We start from the raw sequence: 23,102 nt of genomic DNA, 5'->3' as shown, positions 1-23,102 counted from the left end.
TTAAAAATAAAAGACCACGTCCTTATGAAAAAAAATCAGAATAAAAATCTTACAAATCATGGCGATGTTCACATAACTAAAAAATTAATAATTTGTCATGCCCAAGGATTATGGTTTGTATGCTACAGTGTAACAAGTCGAGGGTGTAGCTACCAGTGCAACAGTGGTAGAAAAATGTCATGTGCAAAGGCATTTGTGTTTCAATAAAAAAAAGTATCATTGACCCAAATTCTGGAATAGAAAGTCAGAAGTATTTTGCTCTGTGCTGCATAGTAAAGAAAATATTTTTAAAACATTACAGCACATTTTGCCAACATTCAGTATAAAACACATCTTTCCACTGCAGATACTAGTGAATAGCAAAGCAGTTTATAGGTTTGTTAAAAGTTCTTTGACATAAAAGCAAGAGTGATGAATTAACAGCTCCTGGGATAAAATGATAATTTGATACCTCAAAAATGAATGTAGGAGATAGTCTGTTAGCAGTTGTACAAAAAATTGGAAGGCTTAAAACATGCAGCTCTGCTAGTTTATTTTGTTGTGCATTCACAACCACTGTTAAAATAGTAATAATGCCTCAGCGACATAAGCCAAAGTAATTTGAGCAAAAAGTGAAAATGAAAAATAGGTTCCAGAAGTTGTGCAAGATGCCTGTGACTCACACTACTTCTATCTTATTTACATAAGATCACTTTACAGTGGCAAGTCCATTGAGATACTATAACTATCACCACTTAATGATTCAGCTGCACTGAAACAGGCAGAGTACAAAGATATAATAAAATAATTTAGATACAGTGGTAACCACTATTTAATTTACTTATTTAGACATTTTGTTGACTGGGTTAATTCCACTAGACTAATGGCCTCTGTCCAGAGGAGACTCAAGGTGGCATTCATACTGACTTGCGGAAATTTGGCGAGAACAGTGGGGAACTTTCCCAACTCTTTTTGATAAGTGCTATGGCATCTTTTAAATCCAACTGATCTACCACCAACTCAAGCAGATGGGGCACCAGTTTAAAGTCTCATCCAAAGAATGGCACACCCAGAGGTGCAGTGACTCATTTAAGCTCCACTACACTGTCGGTATTGGAAAATGAATCCAAGTACCTGGCATGGGAATAGACTCAACAGCCATCTGCACCTAAGTTGAATGGGCTACCAGTTGAGCTACTGAGACTGCAAATAAATACATTAGTTTTCTAGCCCCCTGCAAGGAAAACAGCACTGACAAAGGCAAACATTTTGCCAAGTAAATAAAGCAGCATGAACCACCTAGTATCATATGTCTGGTTTGCTGAAATAATGGCAATAGAAATAATTTGCATCTGAATGTTTTGGCGTTGCACCCTACCTCTTAACTTATTTGGGTAACTCATTCAAGCCTACAACACCTTTTTTGTTTTCTTTCAGTTAACACCCATAGTTCCTTATGGTGTCCAGACATTTTTTGTGATATTTATATAAATCAACATAACTCTTCATATTTCTATAAAAATCTCAGCATGTGCACAGAAAGGAACTCTTTGCTGTCATATGAAAACATATATCTGGCTAACAAAAGCAAGTTGACAAAATATATCTAGGTTGTACAGTTTCTAAGGTATGAAAATTTGTCTGTGAAATATTTGAGAAAAATATCATGTAAAGACTTTTCTGATGGCATTTTATTTCTCCCCTTCCTTTCCATTACTGTCATAGTAACGACTATTATCATTGCAAAGAAGATTATTTACTGGTAACATTGCTGTTTGTACCATTTTTAATAGCTCTTGTTTTTTTAAGTTGACTTTCCAGAAAATGCTTTGGAATGCAAGGATATGTGTAGACTGCTAGAGGTGTCATGTTCCATATCACATAAGTCTCAATGAAATAAGAGTTCTGGACAAAGTCAAAAATAATGGGGATTAAAATACGGAACGATTTTTGATAATTACTCTAATTCAGTTAAAAATCATAATAGAATGGCAAGTTTTGTATCAATATGCATTTTTTGAACATTAAGAAGAATAAAACTGAAATGACTGGTATTACTGAGTGAATGTAATCATGAATGATTTACCAGAAAATCAAAAATGCTATATAGGTCAGAAAAATATTTGAAGCAAAATCAGAGGTATGGGTGAGACTCAAACCCATTCCAGGATTTGAATACCTTTTTGATGTGTGGAATTTTAAAGAGTACAGTTAATAATATTCTTAATGTTGTTATAACAGTCTACGAACAAGTGTCAGCAAATTAATTCAAGAATTTGAGTTTTAATGATTGCAATAATTAACACTACATATCCTTCAATTCTTAAGCAGAGGCTTCTTCATTTTCGGACAGTTTACTATGGTTTCACATTACCATAACATCCATACTACCATCACCAAGCTAAAGAATTAAAGAAACTGCAGCCACAGTCAACTTTCCATCTTCAAAATATGGAACACTGTAACTACCTCTCAAGTGGTGAAGCACTTAGGCAAAATATGGAAAATTGAGTAACAACAGGGTGGGGGAGCTCACAGCATGTTTAAAATGTTACTTTATACTTATTATACAACATAATCAGTGATTCAACTATTATAAACATCTGGGAGAAACAAAGTTGCAAATGTTCAAGGTCCTAAATGGGCAAAGCATGCAACCCCCCTCCCAAAAACCACTACAAGCAACTTCAGTCTACATCAAGCAATCAAGTAATACAGGTAACTGCAGGCATACATCGTTATGAATACCATGACATCCAAAACACCAACAAGCAGAAGAATTAAAGAAACTAAAGCCAAAATCAACCTTCCATCTTTAAAATGTGGAAAATACCACCATTTTGCATAATGTGGAACAGATGAGTAAAATGCGAGATACTTACAAACATGTAGAAAGGAAGCTCATACCTTGGTTAAACTCTATATTTTAAGCTCTTTGCAACATTCAGTCTCTCTTTGCCTGCCAGAAATGTCTCTTGGTTACAACATAAAATGTTATTTTAGATTATCTATAAGACATGCACATTTTGCAATGGTTGTAATATATTGTGTTTTACCTCACAAAGAGCTCTTCAAACAATTAGAGACTTAATATTTCATTGAAAAAGTTTAGGATGTAATCCCTCACCCAAACCACACATACAGATAAGCATTTTTTCTCTATTGGAATCTCTAGTTACAAATTCTCAGTGACAGACTACTTTAATCTTTCTCCCCATCACATTTATTAATACTTCATTCTACTCACTACATTACTAAAAATCATATGTTTGCTTGAAATAAATTCATAAATAATGGCCCTAAAATATATTTCAGCTTGCTGATATCAAAACATTAAAGTACAGCTCTCCTCTTCCTTCTCAACATATTAGTTCAAGAATCAGAAATTAGGAACAAAGTCAGGAACAACTTTTAAATATGTCTCTTACATACTTAGAAAGATGACATAATAACAAGCTTTGCATTATAAAGCATTTTCTGAAGTATATAAAATCTGAAATGCACATGCGTGACATTTAGTGACTGTAATCTGCAACAATTTACCAGAATCCACAAATTTTACATCGAACAGAGCAATATACCTCTCAAATTGTTTGCTTAAGAATTCTGTACAAATCTAAAAATAGTGGGGGACAAAGGGGGATAACTTTTAAATATTATTTTATGTATTTGTCAACCACATAAACACAATGGGCAAAGTGTAGCTTTTCAGGGATAATAAGGGAACACTGCCTGTTTAAGTTACTTGCTCAAAGTTGCAAAGATGGCAAATTGAAATTAAAGGATTCAAACCTTGTACATTTGACTACAGGCAGCAGTTCATGAATATAAGTGCCGCACAACTCCAAGTCACTTAAACTGTTGTTTTTCAATAAACATCTTTATTAAATTATCATGTATGACAAAGGCAATCTTGCATTTATATAAATGAAAACAAACAACATTGACATCACTTTAGTTGCAAACATACATCACAGACAACATTGAAACAACTGTAGTTGCAAACATTATACATCACTTATAACCTATCCAGTCATTGTCAGTTAAGCATTACATGTCTCATTCAAATCCTGCATCTTAAACCTCATTCCTTCTCTGCATATATTGTTCCCACAATTCCCATGTTTTCTATGTAGTTTGCTCTGTCCCTTTTCTAAAGATCCTAATTCCAGTTGTTTTATCTCCATTACTATATTCACTACTTCTAGTAAAGTTAGTCTAGACTTTGATTTCCATTTTCTAGTAATTGCTTTTTTGGCAGCCACCATAATTAGACCCAGCAAGGCTTTACTATGTCTAAGCAATTCCAATTCTGTATCATAGCTCAAAAAAATCATCTACCCAGTCAATCCAATCTGCTCAGCCAACATCTCTGACAGAGCGATTTCCAGGGAATCCTTAAAGTCTGCCAGCTCTCTACACTCCAGAAAATATGTTCCCAGCCACCTTTTTCTTGTCTGTCACTTGCCTGTCACACCTCCAACATTTGCTATCCACCTGAGGAAAAATTCTTTGGAGTCTACTTGGAGTATAAAAATATCTATGTAATCATTTCCAGGCAAAGATCCTAAATCTTCTAGACTTGCATTGGGAGATATATATCCCCCCATTGTCTCTTTGTGAATTGCTTATCCAGTCTCTCTTTCCAATCCTTTCTAAGCTCCTTTGATTGATTCTTATAATCATCAGGCATTATTTTATATGTTCTACTAATTATTCCTTTTTTAATGGCAACTTCTGTTCTAGATTCTATTGAAAAACTCTACCAGTGCTGGTCTTTCATTTAGGAGTCCCCTGTTTCTTTCTCTTTGCCTATACTCTGATATCAATCATTGATAGGGAAGACAACCTCTAACATGCAGTCCAAATAAATTGTTGGCCTCTTCCCATTCTGTTACTTTTCCCTTTCTAGTTATTTTCCCCCAGTATCTTGGTTCCTTTGCCAGTTTTCTCCAAAAAATTCCAGCCCCTCTTGCCTATTATCTGTACCCCTAACCACAGTCATCCCCATCAAAAGTATCTCTTTTCTCCATTCTCTTGCTGGTTTAGTTCTTAGAATACCTCCTGTTATTTTATGAATATAAAACTCTGCATAATGTTTTGTTGTTCTCCTTAAGAGTCTGCATCCAAAATCCCAATCTTTCCTTATTTCTTGAGCTTCCTCCCAGTATCATCATCATAACTTTGTAATTTAAATTACAGTTTTCTGCTTGTGCTATGTATAAGAGCCTTAACTGTGTTGCTTTAAAATGCCCACTCAAATTGGGCAATCCTAGTCCTTGTTCCTTTGGAAGAATCAGCTTATCCCACTTGACCCTTGCTGTCTTCCCTTCCTAGATAAAATCCTTCAACTCTTTTTTAATTGCTATCCAGAACTTCTCCTCTGGTTGATAAAAATATGCCTGACCTGTGTATAAGACTAAAGGGACTAAAAATATTTTAATTTCTTGTATCTTCGTATCCATATCCATACAACAAAGCTTCCAGTTTCTCATTTTTTGTAATATCTTCTGTTTAGTTTTTTCTCATATATCCTTAGCTGCCACAACAAAATCATTTATAATCCATAATCCTAAATACTTCATTTTATCATGTCCCCATAAATATGGATATTGTTGGACCAATTTGTGTGTGGGTACATAATTTACTGCTATAGCCTTTATTTTAGCTTCATTAATTTTGTATCCTGAGAAGATCTTAAACTATTTTAAAATATTCCACAACACTTTAAGGCCACTTTCTGATTTTGTCATGTATAAAATAATATCATTTTCAAATAGAGCCAGCTTTTCCTAACTACCATACCAATTATATCCTTGAATTTCTGAGTCCCTTATTTCCTTTGTCAATGGTTCTAAATATAATATAAACAACAAAGGGGAAAGAGGACAACCTTGCCTGGTTCCTCTACTCAAGCAGTAGTTATCAGAGAGGACTCACCCACTTTAATTTTCACCTCCAGTCCCTCATATATACTCCTAATCAGCCTTATAATTGTATCAAGGAAAGAAAATACTTCAAATCACTTAAAATGTTAAGAAAACAATAAATGCTGTGTGGATATGCAGGTTAATCCAGATAGGCTAGCAGTCTCTTTTCAGGGGAGACCTGAGGTGGTATTTATACAAATAATGAAAATTTGGCCAGGGAACATCCCTTAATCCTTTTTTAATAGGTGCTGTGGGATGTTTTACATCCACATCAGCTATCACCAACTTAAGCAGATGGGACCTCTGTTTAACATCTCACTAAAAAGGACAGCACAGTTAGGAGGGTAGCACCCTCATATGCTGCATTGCAGTATCAGCAGCCTATCTGTTTGGTATGAGTATAGAACCACAGCCTTCTGCACAAAAGATGATTGTGCTACTTGAAGCACCACTGATGTTATGTTAATGAGGGACAGGGTATAAGAAGAAGGCAAAATTAGTGATGCTCTGTAAAAATCAGAGACAGATAAGGGTAAACTGCTCTAATTCACTAATAGAGTTTTTTCAGCAACATTTAACATTTGAAAAGCAAAACCTATGATACTCAAGTTGTCATTACTAACTATAGACCTTAATGATTTTTAACTCTGAATGATTTATCAGAAAATGAAGACACAATTGAAGGTTTGGCAGTTACTGTAGAGGATTAAGGCTTTAAACTCTTAGTGAACTGCTTCCTGCAGTTTAAGGTGCAGGGTTTGATTCTTTCTGCCTCTTTTTTCTTATTTTTAATCTCTCCACATCTTTTGAGTTTCTAATACCATGATGGGAACACACCCCATTCCTAAGTCAAAGTATGATGAAAGTTCATGAAATTAGTATTGTTTCACTCTTTGATTTTAGCCAGAAGTACTCTTGGCAGCACCTGCAGTGTGCCCAATAATGACTCCTTTTGCAATTCATATGAAGTTATGTGTATTGTTAACATATCTAAGTATAACTATACATTCTTTTCTATAAGATTTATTGCTTCTACTACTATTCGAATTTCTGGGTACCCTTCTTCCACATTGCCCCTATTTCTGCCTGTAAATCCTGGCATTTTATGACTTTGTGTCTCTCTCTGTATATAAGACACTGTAGTCACTGGATGAGTAATTTCAGTGATCAATGCTACTTTTGTCTTTTTTCCATGGACTACTATATCTGTTTTTCTCACATCTATATTTTGAACTCTTGGTAATGGGTGAAACCATCTGATATAAACTTCATCATTATGTATAATGCTTTGTGGGTCATGTTTTTGGTGTTTTTCAGTTACTTCAGTATTATAATGTTTGCACAATCCCCAATACAACAGTCTTGCCACATTATTATGCCTTTCAGTATACAGTCCTTATGCCATTAGTATGTCACAACCAGCAATGAGGTATGCAACTGTTTCCAGTTCTGTTTTACAAAACCTACATTTGTCTGTTTCTCCCACCTGTTCAAGGATGTAAACCAACTTGTACATAGTCCCCTATCTTTGGCCACCAATATTAACCTTTCGTCTTTTGGTTTAAATTCACATCTCCTTAACCATTCATGTGCTCGATCCTGATCAACATGAGTTGTTCCAAGAGTTTTCTACAGTTGCAGCTATATTTATGGATTTTCCAGAGAGTCACTCTGGAATATCCCCCTTTGATTTTTTATCCCTGGAATACCAATTTGTTCTTTATCATGGCTTAATTGCAAAGTGGTCTGCCACTGTTTCATGATAACTCTAATGTTATCGATCAGTATAAGATATCGCTTATACTTCAGCACTCTTTTATCCATGAATGTGACATATTGTCAAATGCTTTTTTGTAGACTATCCATACCATACTTAGATTATTCCCTTTTTACAGTTTTCCATTATGACTTTATTTAACAATAAATGATCCATTGCTCTGTCTGACTTTCTTTTGTTATCCTTTTGTTCTATCACCATGATAGAGTTTTCTTCTAAATGACTGCACACTCTATTGACATCAATTCCATTGTATAGTTGATAAGTTGTTGGAAGGCAAGTTATTGGTCTATAGTTTTTAGGATAGCTTGCAGGTTCACTCTAAAGTAGGATTATGTTTTTCCTGTTGTTAAACAGGTTGGTGACTTTTCAGGGTACTCATATAAATAGTTGTTACTTATGGTTAATCTTCATGTAAAGATGTTAAAACTTTTAGCTAGAAGTTAGGTAATGCACCTGGGCCTGCGGTTTTCCAATTTGGAGCTTTTCTTAACGTTGTTTCAATCTCCCTGGCCATTACTTCACCCCATTTCATATCCTGTAGAGTTGAACTTCTTATTCTTTCTTTTACTTTTTTTATCCATCTTTGTTATGATCCACAGGATCTTCATAGATATTTCTCTAAAAATATATCTATTTCTTCTTTTATTGGTGGTGTTTCAATTCCTTTGTTTCCCAATTTTTCATAAACTTTTTTGTCATCAATAAATTATAGATATACACATATCTAATAAGTTTTTCTTCCTGTGCTAATATTTTTAGTCGATTATTTGTGCCAGTGCACGGCAGATCATTATCTGTTCTGATACTGTGCATTGCTTTGATCACTTCTATCTTTCTAAGTACTTTTGTTGATCTGTTCTCTCGTCTATACTCTTCTAACAGTGACATTTCTTGTCTTAATTGCTTTATAGTCTTCTCTATTTGATAATTCCATGATGACATTTGATTTCTCCCCTTCCTTTCCATTACTGCCCTATGTTGTTGTGGTAAGACGTTATCTGTTATTAATATAGTTTCACTGTAATATATCCTATTTACTTCTGTTATATTGTATGAATTTCTATGAATAGTTGGAATTACTGCATTTGTTTATTTTATTAAACTTTTAACATTTTATTTTTTATTGAGTTTCTGTAGTCTATTCCTTTCATTGATCTTAAGATGTCTGTCTATCTCTATTAAATCAAGACTCTTCACTTAGTTAATTTTCTTCTAAACTGAGGGCACAGTCTTTGATCTCTACTCCCTGCATGCATTATATAGAAAGTTCCAGAGCATTTTCCTGGGCCACATTCTCTTCAATTTCATCCTGTGTCATCTGTTGCTCTTTCATATGGGAACTCACTAGCCTATCACTCCACAATACTGACTGCGTCAGAGTTGCCACAGTTTCCTGTTCCTTCCCTTGCTATGCAACTCCAACTGAACTTTTGTACTGGTTTCCTATGGAAGGCTCCAAAGTATCTTCATATGGCAACTGATCAGATGTTTCACAGTCCACTGGCTTCTCCTTAATTTGGAGATTCATTGCTCTAGCATGCTGTCATGTTATCAGAGTTAGATTTTTCTACACTAAGTATAAGTATAAGGAATCCTTAACCTCAGTTTTGATTTTTTTAACTTCTACTGTACTAATTTGTTCTACTAATTTGTGATCTTATATTTTTGTATTGCGAAATTTCCATATCTGGATGCCTTCGCCTGTATTTCTCTTCAAATATTTTTGGGGATGCTTTTCTGTATTGATTAATTTAGCTTTCTCTTTTGCATAAATATTGCACCATATCAGATCTCGCTTTCTTTCCCATGTTAATATTTCTTTTTTTTACCTCTCAAAAATGTCTAGATTTTGTTCTTTATATTTTTCACACTTCCTCAGTCACTTCTTTTTTAAAATGGCCCAAGGTTTCTTGGTCTATATAATGTTTTTCATATCTTTTATATTAATGAACACACATTTTTATTTGAAGGTTCTGGTAGTTTTTCTTGTACAAGTATTTTTCTTTCCTCTAATTTCTCTCAATCTTTTTGTATGTCTTCTGTCTGGAAATTCTGGGCTTCTTGCATAATAGTAACAGTACATAAATTCTTTCCTATCCTCAGTAGTCCATTCTATCTTCTTTATGGCTCTTTTTTGGCCAATCAGTTTTTGTGATTTTTGTGGACTACTACTTTCTTCTACAAAGGGGGGGGGGGCATCCTTCCCCTTGATCCTGGCCTAGCCCCATTGTAGGAATGTTTCTGTGTCTAGAGGATTCCACACAGTTATTTTTTATCTAGCTGTGGCACTGCTATGCCTACCAGGACTGGGCACTTTTATTATCTTGGCTCTTGTACAACCAGCTATCTTTTTTATTTTTTAACCTACTTCTACCCATGATATATGCTATGTAAAATACAGTCTCTATATCAGTGTCATCTTAGTAAGATTTTGTGAAAAACAGACTCCACCTTGTGAAATACCCACCAAGACTTGAGAATGAATTAAATGCCAGCAGCATTACTCTCCTTTGCTTCCAGATTTATCGTCTCTCCATTCAAACCCCTGAAAAACAGGGTCCACCTTGTGAAGGTACTCACCAAGACTTGAGGATGAATTCAATTGCAGCTCCTTTGCTTGTTGCCTTATCATTCTCCATTTTCCTACTCTATGACTTTTATTATGGTACTTTAGTGCTCCTGGGTTGCCCCCTCACCTTGTTTAAAATATAGAAAAACAAAAAGGTAGCGCATACATATGAGGCTAAATACTATGTGCTGTTTCTGAGCAATAAGAGAAGGTCAAATTGATCTCTAGGCAGAAAAATAGACCAGACCCCCCCACCCCCAGCAGCCATACCAATACCCCATTACTTGGCTGTCTCTCCCCAGTTACCATAAAACACTTTTGAAACCTGGAGGTGTGTATGCTATAATTTTCAATGATCACAGAGGTTTGAATTTAATTTAAAACTTTTATTAAACTTTTTTACAGCAAAATCACTAACAGGCATTTAATGAACAAAATAAAAAAACTCTCACATTGAAACAGACAGCATGAGCAATAGTAAACTTCTCTTCCTTTGAAACTCACATTTATTGAAAATGCATCTGGCAAGCCATTAAATTACAACACACATGCAGGGATTTATAGTCTAATAGCATATTGTGAAGCACCAATTTGTGGCTATCTGAAGGGTGCAGGAATTCCAAAGATAGATGTGTAATGAATTTGCTAATAGCTTGTGATAGCCTACTGGACACAAGTGTCTTTTTTCAGGTCCAACCCAGGAGCACAGTCTGGTGAGATAACTTGGTCAGACTTACACTAGTCAAACAAAGACTGAGGGATTCAAAAGCTGTACTATGGAAAGCAGCTTGTTAAAAGCTCATAGCCTTAACTCATCTGCACTAAGTACCAAGATGTTGCACCTCAACACAATGTATTCAATGACATTGTGCCTGTAAAAATTAAAAATGCATTCATAGTTAATATTTTAACATTTGACATATATTTCATGCAGTGCAGTTTATACACAGTCAAATAATCACACTGTCAACTGTCAACAAAAGAAGGAAAGCAAGGGTCATACCCCAAAAATATGTCTCATATGGTGAAGCCCCTGTTTGCTACAATTGATTCTTTTCCTTTATACCATAACTTCTCTGGGATGCAGGATACACACAAACACACACTCAAAGATGTGACTATCAATTCTATCCCCTTGTATGTCTTTGACTGAGAAGTTTATTTCAACTTACTACTGTGTAAGCTATGCAGTGCATCCCATTGCACACCTCCCATACCTTCCCAACCTCTTATCTCAAGAATAAAAGAAAAAGACCCAACAATCAGGAAAATATTTTAAACCTCTCTCTCTCATATACTTATCAAGTCACATTAATAAGCATTTTCTTATAGTTTCATAGATTAGTACTAGGCTATCTGCCCTTGCTGGTCATTTTAAACATAGCCAAATTTCCCTTCCCAAAGGTAAGAATCAAATCCTGTACCTAGCATCTATAAGGGGAACTTTTTATCATTATGCCAACTGCAAAGACAATGTCTGAAACTCATATACCTGACATTTAGTGACTTTCCCAGTGTGACGCCCCACCTCTGGTCCAGTAATCAAGGAGTGCCAATCCTCACCAGTAGCACCAGTGTGGATCTACACTGGGAGGATGACAAGTACACAGAGTATTTCCAGATGCAGCTCTCTGCATCAGGTGTAATTTCCCTTAAGAGCACACAGAGACCACAGCTAGTCCGGGGATGGTTTCTTCCTCTTTCTCCAGATCCCCAATAAGACTCCCCATTGGCACAGCTATAGAGTTGAGATCTCAGCTGAGTGACCAAGCCAAGACCTCCAGACCCTTCTCTTTCCAAACACTGCTTTGTGTCCCTGCCCAAGTAGCTGACGACACACTCTTTCATGTTACACACACACACACACACACACACACACACACACACACACACACACACACACACACACACACACACACACACACATACACACCTGGGAAAGGCTGGCACAGGTTTACTAGCTATGCTTCCTTCAGCCCAGACTATAATGTAGTTTCCCCTACCACCGGTCACTCCTTATCAGCTACTTTAAGGCCCTAATGTAATGTTACTATCAATACAGATGGTAGTCTGACCAAGAACAAGCCTATTAGGAGTGGCCTACACAGTGCCACCAAATAAATTTGCAAGTACCCTTAGAGCTTAAATCTGTCTAGACAGACCAGTCACAATGAAAGGTTTAAATATATTTAATAACAGATAATAAAAGAACAAGACAATACTAAATATATATGTACAGTGATATCAGAGTTCAAAATCACAGAAAATATTTAAATCAACATAGCAGGACAGTCTAAAATAAATAAATAAAAATATGTAAGCTAAGCTTTGCTATATTCCTGACTATATCTAAAAAATATACTGTACCTTAATAACTTACTTTAGAGCAAGCAAGGTAAATGTGGTGAGTGGATCTTGATGTTGTCAGGTCAAAGACAAATACAGAATACTGTCTCTCACTAAGAGACTTCCAAATTAATATCTCAAATATTACTTCTGGGATAGCTTGCAGAGTGACATAATTTCTTGTCATCTGACTCTATCCCAGGTGAAAAACAACCATTGATGCAGCTGGTAGCATTTGGCATCTACCTGTGAAAATACATACGAAAGGGCTTTTCCTCAAAGTTTGCTACTTGCTGGAAGTCATAAAACAATAAAACAGTTGCAAGACAATGCAGAAAGTTCCATAGTTTTAGACACTGTGTCTCCTTGCTGCCATAAAGTAATTTAATTTCACCTACTTTTCTGAAGTTAACATCTTGTGTTCCAGTTTCCACCACTAAAATATATATATTCAGACAGTTACAATAGTGTATGTACATTTCCGTTCCCTTCCAGCAGGGCATGATGTGGATCCATTTTTAAAAAAAACACTTTGTAAAATACCTCTTCAGTACACGTCTGTACAAACCATCTTATATGACATACGGTTTTAATACATTTGTAACACAAGTATATGAATCATGTTGATATTCACAAATGGCATATAATTATTTACAAAACTCCAGTTAGCTGGCTGGCAGTAACTCCTTTTGTGACACCCAGAACAATTTTCCAGAAAGCCATGGATTTTACAAGGAAGAGACAAAAGTTATTTTCAATTTCTTTACACAAGAATTCTTGATAATGCCAAAAATAATCAAGGGTGGCGCCAAAGAGGATGAATTTTATATATTATTTTTTTTATCTGCTTGTTAACCAGGTAAACCACTGGAGAAAGATTTCTTTTTTCATGGTGATCCAGAAGTACTAAAACTTGCTTATAGTCACACCATAAACAATTGGAGGTGAAAAGATTCAAACCCTGTACTTTTGACTACAGGAAGCAATTCATTAACAGCTCAGAGCCGAATGCAAGAGTTAAAGATCATGTGCAGTGCTTTTCACATATCCAGAATGCTTGCCATACTCATAATGTTGGAACTGATTTTTTCTGGTGTGCAGATGCCACAAAAAAAAGTATTTGGTTATTTTTTGTTAATGTTTTAAAAACGTGCCATTTCCTCCCATGGTTACAGAATACTGTGTGTACTCGTGTCAACATGCTCAGCACAGTGATGATGTAAGGTTGGGATTTTATCCATTTCCTACCCAGGCAGCATCCATAGAAAAAAGTAAATAAGTAAACAGCAAGTAAAAATAAAAAAAAGTCAGACAAGAGCCACTCAGTAGTTACTAATACTTAATGAATACACAAACCTGTGTTCATTATTAGTTTTATCCAAGTGGCAATTCTTTCACTGTAGCTTTACTGCTATAAGCATCTATAAACATTTTTCAAGAGTGTATAAAAAAATGAAAAAAAAAATGAAGAATTTCCAATTTCCCCAAAGTAGCTGTTCTATTAATAGGGAAAATGGTTATATCAATGTATGAAGGTGGTAGCAAATAAAATTAATATTTTTAGTGAAGTACTAACAGGCAGAGACTTTCATGTCTCTGCTTTCACCCCTGAGTGCATGTACACACACACACACACACACACACACACACACACACACACACACACACACACACACACACACACACACACACACACACACACGCACACACTTTTTGTTCTGTTCCAGATGGACTGTAGTTCAGGCTGTAGTTCATTCAGTGTTCTGCTACTTTTACTTCTTCAATACTTTGCTGCTGCTGCCCTCAGTGCTCCGGCTAATTCAAAAATGCCTGGGAGCGAAACCAGAACTACTTAGCTGGGGCTGAGCGGATGATGCAAGATGTTTAGGGAAGTAATGCAAGCTTGGGGTGAGTTTGTTACTGGTGCACACTTTCATGGGAAGGAACATTCCCCCTACCCTTTGCCCCCTCATTGCTGCTATTGTCTTCCAGTCAGCATCAGTCATGTACATGGCTTCACAAGCCACAGAAACCTCCAGCCATTTATAATGGATGGTATATTTCACAAAGATTATAAATGAAAAAAGAAAAAGATCCTGTTTGCTGCTTACAAGTTCTTATTTCTTAAAGAGAAGTACTTAACTTGTTAGCAAGATATTGGGTATGTTGTACAGACAAACAGACATGCCTGTGATATAACAAATCAGAGAGGTCTTTAAAAAGCTATGTGATTTCTTAAATTTACATAGTGCCCCCCATCCCACATTAAACAGTCCAGTGACAAATTTGTCTGTGCCAAACTTCACTTGTCATGGTCCTAATAAAATACACAAATGCACAAACACCCACAGACATTTGATGACCTTTATTGTGATAGAAATGAATAATAACATAACTTTATTGAAACATAAAAGACATAAGGGCTGTGTTCCTGCTCACCCCTTGAATACAATTAGCTAATGGAATAACAACAAAACTGTATTAAACATCAATCAAATCAACATACGGGCAGCATCCCCACTCACCCATGAATACAAATAGCTAAAGATAAAGGCAGCATATCCTCTCACCGTGGATAAACAACAAAGGCAGCGTCCCCACTCACCTTAATACTTCATAACTACCAATTATCCATTCCAAGCCATCCACCATCCTGTAGAGGGGGGGGGACAGAAGAGGGTCAGGCCTGACCCTCTTCTCTGCCCATCAGCCCTTAAAGGGCTGTTCCCCCTCAAACAATACCTTTCTTCATAAGATCCTCCACCCTCAAACCCAAATTAAGATTAAATAAATCCAGACTGAAATCATTAAGATGAACTCCATCTGGTCTATACCACACTGGATCCTTACTGCCAAACTCTAAATGCCAGACTATATGTACCCTGATTTCTCCCAAAAATTTTGCCAAATTAAAATTGACAAATCTGTGAGCCTTCTCCATGGCGGAATAATTCCGTGCCCCTTTCCATACCAACTGAGGAATAATCTCAGACCAGATAAAAAACATCCCTGGATATATCCTCCACAATGCTAAAATGTCCTCACAAATTTGACAAACCAACTGCGTCTTCAGTACCCTGCCTAAATCATTGCCACCTAAATGAATCACTAACACCTGAGGCAGCCTCCACTTAACCTGTAACCCATTAAATTCCTGCAATATTGGACTCCACCTTAATTCTCTAACACCATGCCAAATGATTTCTAAACCAAAGTGATCCAAACCCAGATTCATGCAGTTGCGTCTAACCTCCACATGCCTAGCAGCCCTGAATATGAAAGAATGACCCAAGATGATGATCCATCTGCGATCTAAGAGAAGAGAAAAAAAATGTTTTTTTTTAATATAAAGCTTCTACAAACTACTTAATATAATTCAAAAAGGCATTGGATGTCCACCGAGCCACCTGTTTGATTACTTCCACTGACCTACCTTCCTTAGCCAGATCAGATGCCCTACCCATCCGGAAGGAATGTGAAGAAAACTTATCCCCTTGCAAACCTACACTCCAAAGCACCCTTCTCATAACCATGTTCAATTGCTCACCCATCAATGCTTTACCACTTACTGCTGAAAAAAAACAACCCTTGAATTCAACCCCTCCAAGCCCCCACAACTTCCTTCCCCAAACTACAGGACATCTCCAAGCTACCACCACCTTCTCCATAACTATAGGTGGCTCAAGCCCCACCTGATCTGTCTTTGAAGAATGCAATCTAATATGCACCACCCTAAGTAATATCAACACATCCTCCCATACCAACGAATCCAATAACTCCCACACATGAAACGCCCAGCAATACATACAAACACTAACTGTACACCACAACACATACTCATTCAAACAACCAAACACCTTACCCAAACCCTTTAATAACATCCTTAAAATACCCTTCATAACCGGCCAGCTCAAATTCATGCTACTCCTTTCAACTCTTGCCCATCCTTTAAACACTCTCCTCACCACCCATGACCTAGTGAAATCCTCTAATCCAACCAACCAAGTATATGCAGCAATGGCTGCTAAGGCCACCCTCACCGTTCTCACTGCGCTTCCCTGACCCTTCAACTTGGCTAGATAATGCAACAGTAAATTCTCAGACCACACGCAGTCCTCATCAGGTAACTGCCGCAAATATCTGTCAAAGTTAAGCAGCGCCCTACCATAAAAATCATGCCCATAAACAATTCATTTAATGACTTCATTCACTCAAATACATGCATTTTCCTCAACAAAAAATGTTTCCCTTTATTTATTTCAACTAAATACATTCCTTCACCCTGGTTTCTATGCCGTAGATTAACTAAAAGAAACTCTGGTATATAATGTTTATTTTAAACAAAGTGCAGAACTTATCAATTGCAAATTTGACATGCTTTATATGATTTTAAAAAATTTATAACTCATTTTATTTATTTGTAATTATTTTAGACTTTTTATCTTGCATGCAAATTACACACTTGGAACTCTGAGAATTTTAATAATATTCTCTATTTTTATTTCTTGAATCTCAAATGTGTTACACACTTTCAGAGCTTCTTCCCTTGTAAAACACAAACATAGTTAACATTGTAACTTTTTCCAGGTTTCTGAAAATTGTCTGGTCACAGTCAAGGATAGTAAGAACTTGAGGAGCCACATGCTTTAGTTCTATGGCAAACTAACCTGGAGAGAGAGAGAGAGAGAGAGAGAGAGAGAGAGAGAGAGTAGTTTCCTGGTAGCTGCATCTTCATTGTTTTTCATCTTAAAGGTAGCAGGTTCAATCAGTTATTTGGAAATAGTCAAACAACATAGTGGACACAGCCTGCATGAGGCCTGCTTTATCAACATTTACTTTTCAGAAAGGGTAATTAATGTGTGTGTGTACCTATATATATATATATATATATATATATATATATATATATATATATATATATATACACACACACACACACACACACACACACACACACACACACACAGCCACTAAAAGTGATCATTCTGTCAAGGATATATGCAGATACATTACTCATTTGAACCTGGAATATGGCAGACTCTTGAAAGCTCATTCTGAGCTCCTCTACATATAACCGGGAAAACTACGAAACATTCCTTTTTTCTACCAACTGAAAAAATCCTCTGCTTTTCATCAGACCAGTTAGGATGAATGTTTTAATGATGACAAAGCAGCCTTTAACCATTGGACACCTCTTTAATTTGATTTCTGTGAAGCTTCCTGACTTTAAGCATAGCTCCAGGGGCCTAGGATCATCACAGCTGCTGAAATAGTGTCAGGGACAACAAGATGTAATTCCAACAATTGCAGCTTAAAAAGACTAAATAAAATGAACCAGGATAACTGTATCATTGAATATACGACAAAAGGTCGGGAAAAATGAAAAAAGTATTACCAACAAACACATTATTAAGCTGAAAAAAGTCACTTCTGTAGCACTTCGGCAACAAATGCCTTCTAGGAGTACATCATGAAGAAGAAACTGTGCCATTAAATACACTCAAAAGTGATCTCAGAGTCACCAACACTGCAATTAACTTGTTCTAAACTACTTGCTTTCAAAAACTCTGGGTCGCTATTGTGAAATGTCTTAAAATGCATAGCAATTGGGCTGACAGCCTATTCTAATTTGATGTCTCTGATATACTCCTGCAGTCTATATGTATTGGTTGGGGGTACAAATGTTACCAAACTGTATAGGCATTTAGAGAGAACACCAGCTTGGTTGGGTCTGATAACACTGTCTGATTCAGAGACATGGTAATTAGGTATTAACGAGGTATTTCTCTGTGTAACTTTTGTCTCAGAATAGGTGATTCTCTCCACTGAAGTTATTGACCAACCCATGTTAGTCATTTAGTATGGGCAGAGAGAATCTATTTAAATCCCATTCCAAACATGGTGGTACATCTCTTAAGTAACACTATGTACATTGCAAAGTTGTTCACCCCAAACAAAGATTTCTTCAGACAGATTAAGAATTTCCTCTTTCCTAAATCACACTTTCATGATGATTGATAACAAATGAAGTTGGCTGCTCAGATTAAGAAACACCAGTTTACTTTGCACAGCTGTGGGCATGGCTAGGCCATCTTTGTTGCACAGTCTTAACTGCATCAAATTTGAAAAGGAGGTTAACCCAAAAAAGCTGTTATATTTTATTGTAGCTCAATACACAGTAGTCAGCTTTTTTTCAGGCTGGACACTTCTAACTCTTATGGGGAACCTTGTGCTATTGTCTTCCTGTATTGAAAAGTGGTCTCATTGCCTGATAAGCTGGGTGTTCAAGACAATTTGGTTGTGGACACCTTTTCTCTCTCCTTTCTTGAAGAAAGTGAAACAGCTATTGGTTAAAAATTGGTTAAAGTGGCCCCATATGGGTGATCCTGCTTTTCTGTGCAACATCCAATAGATAACAAGTATTGCTTTAGGAGAGAATATACCCAATAGAAAAAAGGTAGAAAAAAATTCCCAATGACATTTTGTGACTTTTTTTAATTATTATGCATTAGCTATTTTAGGAAAGGTACAAAATCTGCTTTACATCCCAGCTTGTGTGATGAACTGTTTATTGGGATGCAGTTAAAGAGTCTTTGCTTATTTTGTAATGTGTAAGTTGCAACACCTATAGGTTCATAGGTAGGTACTAGGCTATCAGCCCTAGGGCCTGTACAAGCCTAGCCAAAAAGGTACCCTAGCTTTCGCCATCCAAGTAAACTATTTTCCTGTGCCCCTGTTGAGCAGAGCCACAGAGGTGATTCCCGGGGTGAATTTCCTATTTCCCATACAATCATCAAGATTTTTCTTGAAGAATGCTAACGAGGAGCTTTGTTTGATATAGATAGGTAGTTTGTTCCAGAGTATGGGAAGTCTCTGGGACAGGAATGTATCCCTCCAGCATGTTTTGTTTATTGTGGTGACAAGGTTTAGGTCCCTAGAGCATGTAGCTTGGAGGGATTGGGATTTCTTTAAGTGGAGCATGTCCAACAGCTCTGGGTTTGACATAGCTTTGTATGTTAGGCAGAGATCGCCCCTGAGTAGGTGATATGCGACAGAGTAAAGCTGTAGTTTTTGAGAAGGTCTGCATAGGACATCTGTTTGAGGCCAGTAATCCTCTTTGTGAGGTATTTCTATGGCCTTTCCAGTTGTTGTAGATGTCTTGTGAGGTACATACCAAAAGGGGTGTTGTACTCTATAATGGGTGGGTCTAATGAGTAACAAGTAGAGGTGAACAATGACCTCTTTTTTCCTGGATGAGAAACCTTTTGTGATGAGATGTGCCATGTAGAAGGATTTCCTGATTACTGTGGCGATGCGATTATCAAAGGAGAGACTACTGTCCACCTGTGTCCCAAGGTCTCTTATCATACTTTCTGTGTTAAGTAGACTACCATCTATGTGGTAGCTCATGGGTACAGAGTTTCTACCAAAGGGGATGACAATGCACTTTTTGGCATTGAGCTTGAGGCCATGGCTTTGACACCAGGCATCTGTCTCAGTGAGGCCCTTTTGTAGGATGTCCACATCATTAGGAGTTTCAATTATGGCTCCTAGTTTGCAGTCATCTGCAAAATCCATTAGCCAAAGACCTTCTGTGTTAGCCTGCACTTCAGAAAAGTAGATACCAAACAGGAGAGGACCCAGGACTGAACCCTGTGGTACTCCACTTGTCACTGGTCTGAAGTCGGATTTGGAGTCTGCTACTTTCACAGTGTGGGTTCTGTTAGTAAGCCATTTGGCAACCCTTCTTGTGACATAGGGATTTATACCTAGTTTAGTGAGTTTATCTATAATTCCAGAGTGGGGGATGGTGTCAAAAGCCTTGGTGAGATCTAGATAGGCTGTGTGAACCACCTTACCATCGTCTACAGCTTTGGTGACTGCTTCTAAGAAGTCTATCAGGTTTAGGAGATATGATCTGCCTGTTACAAACCCGAACTGGGTGAGGTCCAGAGTTTGGAGATTACCAATGTCTTTGTTTATAAGTTCCATGATAATACATTCCATGGCCTTGCAGACCAGGCTCGTTAGTCTAATGGGGTGGTAGTTCCCAGGGTCCGTGGTGGCTCCCCCTTTGTGGAGTGGGATAACCGTCACTGTATGCCATTCAGTGGGCACAAAGCCTGAGGTGAGGCTAGGATTGAACATAATGCTTAAGTGGGGTGCCAGTTCATTCTGTAGTTCATGTAGAATGCAGCCTGGGATGTTGTCAGGTCCCATGGATGCTGTGTTCTTTTCTTTGAAGAGTGTGGTTTTCACCTGTGCAGCCGTGTTTACAGGAACTTTGCATTCTTCCGGTATAGAGATGGGCCCTTTTGGGGGTGAGGGGGTAAAGTTAGCACTGAACCTATCTGCCAGGATGTTGGCAATATCAGTTGGTTCTGTATATTTAGTGGTATTGTGCTGTAACTCAGAGCAGATCTGAGTGTTGCCATTGAGATTCTTGACATAGCTATAGAATGCTTTGTGGTTGTCTTAAGAATCAGTGGCAATTTTGTTTTCATAACTAGCTTTGGAGGATTTTATGAGGGATCTCAGCTTCTTACTGAGGCTGACCAGGAAGTTCTTCCAGTCATGGGATTTTACTCTTTTTTGAAACAGTTTCTTTCTTCTGTTGTAGAGTTTTTTTATGGTAGGGGACCACCAGATTGGCTTCCTTTTTTTGGAGGATAGCATCTTGGTTCTGTTAGGGATAGCATGTTCCATGCACTCATGTAAGTGCTTATAAAGTGCATTTGTGTAGGATTCAGCAGTCGTACCTCTATTGTCCCTCTGCATGGGTGTTGTGAAGATTACCACTTCTGTCTTAAGAAGTGTGAAGTTGGCTTTGCAGAAATTTTTTATGGTGGTTTCCCTAATGGGGGGTGGGGGCGGGGTGTGGATGTCTAGGCTGATTAGCATGTGGTCGGATCTGACCAACGAGTAATTGACCTCTAGTGTGGGAACACCAGTCACCCATGTTGGTAATGGCCAGGTGTAGGATATTGCTGCCCCTGGTAGGGGTGTGGATAAGTTGATCCAAGGTGTTGGAATTTATGAATTCCAGAAAACGTTGAGCAAAAGAGTTGGTACATGAGTAGCTTTCCCAGTTAATGGTGGGGTAGTTGAAATTGCCCATTATTAAGGTGTTGGGTTGTACCCTAATATTTTCCAGTGTATCAAGAAATGAGGAGTGGGAATCCTGGGGTATGGTGAGAGATCTGTATCAAGTTACAATTTGGATGGTGGTCTTGCCCTGAGTTAGTTCCACTTGGATAATCTCAGATGCATTATGTTGAGCAATTAGCCTGGAGGTGTGGATATCCTTAATGAATATGGACACCCCTCCGCCTTTAGTGTTTCGGTCCAGGTTAGCTGGCCGAAAGGTGTGATATGAATTATAGCCTAGCAATGCAGGGGTGCTCTCTGGAGGTTTGAACCAGGTCTCTGTCACTTTACAGATGTTTATGTTCTCCATTTTAAGGAGTGCTCAAGTGAATGCATTTTGCGCTTTAGACTTCTAGCACTGAGTAGCATTTCCCTAAGATCTTGCTTGCTTGTACCTGTTACGATGGTGAATTTGTCATTTGAGCCTTGCCTAAAAAAGGCACTATAGTGGTGGCAAGAGCCTTAGCCAGTATCTGGAATCTCAAGGGCGACAGGTACAGGCCATCTCTGGCAAAGCATCGTGGTCTGTCGATCATGACATCCCAGGCAGACAGATACTGGATCCCCTTAGAATGACACCAGAAGCTTAGCCAATTGTTGAAGTCAATCATTTTGTTCTTGTACTGTGGTATCATTCTGGGTGATGGCAGGATGCTACTCAGGGCTAGGGTCATACCTGCCTTGGCTACAAGATTGGAGAGCTCCTCCATGTCTCTTTTCATGTAGTCCAGGGAGGTATGTCTCAGGTCATTTACACCAATATGGACAATGACAGAGTCATATTTGTATTGTTGTGGAGTGACCTGAGTGCGCGTGTTATGTGGCAGATCCTGGCACCCGACAGGCAGCTGACAGTAACTTTCTCCTTGTTTAGCCTGGTGAGTGGAACATCAGTGTGCCTAACTTCAGAGTCACCTAGGATTAGAGTGTTGGGTACGTTGTTATGCCTTATGAGGTTTGGTTGAGTGGCACACTGAGTTTCTGGGCTATGTGTCATTTGGGTTGTGTTGGAGGATGGAGGTTGCATGTGTTTCTGCTTTGGAGGTCTCTGTTGCTTGAGCAGATTTTTATTGAGAGCATCCGCAAATATAGGTGTGTGTTTTATGTTGCTATGTGTGTGTTTTGGTGGTGTACGTTTTGAGGGACTATGTGATGATTGTGGTGTGATGCAAGTGTTTACCTTCTCCTCTTGATTGTCTAGTCTAGTCTTGGATGAAGAGAGATTTGCTTCCATTTGGCTATATAAGTGCATCTCTCACAGGTTGTAGTGTTGGGTGGTAGGAGGAGAGGGTTGTCTGTGTACATGAGGCAATTGCTGCATTGTCCCAAGATGCTCAGATTCATCAGGTAG

The sequence above is a fragment of the Protopterus annectens genome, chromosome 8.part0 (genome assembly GCF_019279795.1).
Source record: "Protopterus annectens isolate FY-2018-M chromosome 8.part0, PAN1.0, whole genome shotgun sequence".
NCBI classification, from domain to species: domain Eukaryota; kingdom Metazoa; phylum Chordata; order Ceratodontiformes; family Protopteridae; genus Protopterus; species Protopterus annectens.
The sequence above is the reverse complement of the archived record's forward strand: the minus strand, read 5'-3'. Positions refer to the sequence as shown.